The sequence below is a fragment of the Lycium ferocissimum genome, chromosome 2 (genome assembly GCF_029784015.1).
Source record: "Lycium ferocissimum isolate CSIRO_LF1 chromosome 2, AGI_CSIRO_Lferr_CH_V1, whole genome shotgun sequence".
Taxonomy (NCBI): Eukaryota; Viridiplantae; Streptophyta; class Magnoliopsida; order Solanales; family Solanaceae; genus Lycium; species Lycium ferocissimum.
Window position 1 is genome coordinate 37,390,409 of NC_081343.1, and position 4,238 is coordinate 37,394,646.

A 4,238-nucleotide genomic window follows, 5' to 3' on the forward strand; every position below is an offset into this window, starting at 1 on the left:
ATTTTTATACTGGTGATCTGTAACCGAGGTTGTACGCATTGGTACCTAACCAATCCAAATTCGGTCCCATTGGGTGCCTTTTGCCTACGTGGCGCATCAGTTGAGTCCACTTTTTGTTGGGTGCGTGGAAACCCTTTTTTCCTTAAATTTTTTTTTTTTTTTGATTAAAATTTTACCCCTTTTAAATAAAATTTAATAGATAAATAAATAAGAAACTAACCCACCTCCCCTTTCACCCAAAATGTTCTCCAGTGTACGTTCTCTTCTCTTCTTCTTCTTCTTCCTTCTTTTTTTTTTTTTTTTTTTTCTCTTCTTCTTCTTCATTATAACACTTCATTTCTTTTAATTATTTATATAAAATTAATTTGTGAATTGGATGTTATTTCTTACCACCATTTTTCTTGTCCTTTTTAGATGCGAAAAAGATTACCATCTCTTTTCACCGAAAAAAATGGGGATTCACCATTACTATGACTTTTTTTTATCTCACCTTTCATTAAAGGTTGGTGGGTCTTGTAAAGACATTGATAGACCTAAATAAGAGAAGAAAAGGGAATAAATTACGGGTGGAGGGGACGTGGTTGGGGGTGGTGGTGCGGCGGCCGGTGGTGGGGGAGCGGCGGCCGATTTCTTTGCGATTAGGGGGGGGGAGGGGGGGAGGGGGGGTTATATAATTTATTTTTTAATTATTATGATGGACCCCATCGCCACGTGTCACGTTTTCATTTGACAAAGTTGCCACGTCATGGAGAGTGTACACTCTCTTAATTTTGCTGATTATTATGAAAAAGGTACCCAATGGGATCGAATTTGGACTGGTTTAGGTACCCAAAAGGTACAACCCTCGGTTTAGGTACCCCAGAGAAAAATGTGATAAAGTTTAGGGGGCTATCTATGACTTTTGCCTTCTTTTTTTTTTTCTATTTATGTTAATTTTTTGAAATTGGGTGGCCCTGTGAAGAGAAAGCAGATGATTCGGGTGGAAAGATAGTACTCCCTCTATCCTAATTTATATGATACTTTTCGCTTTTGAAAGTTAATTTTATTAAACTCTGAAGTTAAATTGGATTAGATTAACTCAATACTTTAAGATTAAAATTTATATATTTGAAAACTACATGAAGAGAACTATAAGTTGCAACTTTTCTCAAATTAATTTGGTGAAAAAATACATCTTAAAATGTTGGTCAAAATTCATGCAGTTTGAATCTCGAGAAGCGAAAAGTATCACATAAACTGAAATTTTAAAAATAACAGCGGAAGTAATTATTTTGAAGTCGAATCCCTTCTTTCCATTCTCTCTTGAACTGAAATTGTGAAGCAATAAATGAAAAAAAAAAAAAAAAGGAATAAAGGAAAAGAAGTGAATCGCGGATGGAGGAACACGCAACAGAAAATAATATGAAGTCAATGCAAAGGTATGTCGAGGCATCCATTAATTAAAATTATTAAAAGGTAACCACTAAAAGCATCTATTGCCATGGGTTTGATTTTTTTGTCTCCTGTTACAAGAGAGTCATGTGAACTCAAAACTAGTCTAAATTAAAGCCACATAATATGATTCTGATTTTGCATGACTCGTGAACCGTATCCTACTTCTAATTTTAAATTCTAAATTCCAACACTACATGAGATTGATTTCATCAATCAAAGGTCAATTTTGAATCGTTACTGGATCATTGGGTATCCTGATTATTGGGATTCAACTTATGTAAAGTACATTTTACATTATCATAATTTTACTTTTTCTAATTTTGAACTTAGTAGTGTGTGTTGCTCATTGAAACGAAATTCAAAGTGAGCGACAAAGAATTCCCTAAAACCAGTTAAGTTTGTCTTAATGGAAGGAACAACTTTCCACAGCTTTTACGCTGCCACTACTTACATTTTTCAAAGTGCCAACATGCATTATTTTGAACCCACCAAAACATAAACTTATAACAACGATTTGGATTCAGTTTAAACTTTAAACTTCGTTTTCCGTTGGAGTATTTCTTCAGTTAGGTTGAGTTTTCTTTATGATAATATTTCTCAAATGTTAGAAGCGTACGTAAAATTACCTGCAAGGAGGCTACCCATCTTTATATTCAACATCATCATTATCCTCATTTTTTCGAGCATAGCAGCGGAGGCTACAAGACAACTTTCGACACGGTACTTCAAATCAGATCATGTTCCAATTTTTGGTAATGAAGCATATTCTGGTCCTAGCCGTCATGGTCGAGGTCATTAGTGACTAATAAGAACATGAAGCTAAGTTCAAATCTCAGTTTACACTTTTTTATATCTACTTGAATATAGAATATTGGAGCATTTTTGTACTCGCAGCTCGTATTATTCTAAGATGCCAGAGTCTTTTAATGAGCAATATAATGTGTTAAGCATTCTAAGATGCCAGAGTCTTTTGTCCCTGTAGTGGAAGCTTTAATTTCTTGCTTTGCTTTTTAAGCAGTATACTGAGAACACATTGTATATAATTAAATGGCAAATTGATAAGAAACCCTTTATGGGTAGAAATAATGGAATGTTGCTGTATTCAGTGTAACACAACCTCTAAAGTGCACTTCTTGGACTATCTCCTTGACAGTGCTATCCACTGCATGCCTTTGCCTTTGAAAAACCCTCTGATTTCTTTCCCTTCACAGATTATACACAACTGCTGCCATTGTCATTTTGTATACCTCTGCTGCTGCACTTTTCCCCTTTGCATATCGACTGGCCCATTGCACTTCAAGTTCCCAGCAGGTGGGATTCTTATTAACATTCTGCCACTGCAGCATTTTTTATCAGACCTGAGAAGAGAAATGGCATGCAAAAAATAGATGAGAGTGACTCTCATCAACTTGTTCACAAAGGAGGCACCCAGTATTTGCAGTAATCCCCCATTTCACTAGCCTATCTCTTGTATGCAATCTGGACTGTACAGCAACTCTCACTATAAAAATCCACATTGGCAATCCCATGTTATTGCAAGTCAAACTTCTCCACCCAACTTTTGGAAAATCACCTCTGAGTTTTAGATAGATCTGCTTGATAACCAGCTATTGCATCTGATGTAATTGTCCCATATTATACCCTGCTGCTTCTACATTCGTTTTTGCCTTCAAAATTTTTTGAATAATCCAAGATGCTTGTTTAAGAGTATCCTCATATATGTCTCTATTCTTCCCATAGTAACAATGAATCCATCTCACCCATAGCTTGTCCTCCTGATGGCTAAGGCTCCATAGAAGCTTGACTATATCTGCTTTGTTTTATGTTGATGTTCAAGATATTAAAACCCCCTGTTGTCTCAGGCTGACACGCTCTTTCCCAAGATATAAGGGCCTTCTTTGACAACTCAGCATCCCCTGCTCACAAGAAACTTCTACAAGTAACTTCAATGACTTTAATCACCTTTTTAGGTAGCACAAGTACTTGGGCCCAAAAGACTTGTATAGAAAACAAAACTGATTTAATCAGTTGAGCTCTTCCAGCATAAGAGAGGAACTTTGTAGTCCAAGACTTAATTTTTCCAGAATCTTGTCTATTAAGGGTTTACACTGAACAATTGAAACCTTCTTATTGCCTATAGGGGCACCCCTTATGTATCTAAAATGGAGTTCTCCCAGACTGAAACCCAGAATTGCCTAGATTTCCTCTTGAATGTCCCTATCAACCCCACAACAGTACACTGAACTCTTTGTAGGATTGACAATAAGACCAGCGGCTTGGGAAAACATTGGAATTGGTCATATAACAGTTTCACTGAGCTAGTGTCCCCCTCTACAGAAAAGAAGCAAATCATCTGCAAATGCTAGTTGGACAATGTTCAATTTGGCACACTTGGAATGGTAATTGAAATCAGAAACATGTTGCAATAGTTGTAACAATCTACTGAGGTATTCCATACTTAAAAACAAACAGGAAGGGAATTGTTGTAACGTGAAAAGCATACTTTTAATCACTTAATTATGTTTTTTGCACGTCCCTTCAAGTGCCGGCCTCATTTTTTGAAGGGCCAAGTACATGACGTGAAACCTTATAATAGGTGGCAACGAGATTAATCTTACGACCTGTATGACTATCTCACTGCTATAAATAATTTTCATGTGCTTGATCCCTTAAAATATGTATTATGCCCCCATGTGAGGAGCGATGGTAAAGACATGCATGATTAAATAGATAAAAGTGTGTTTTAACTACTTCAACTTTTAAATGAGATCCTACACTTCTACAATGTCATTGCGTAGCTCCAA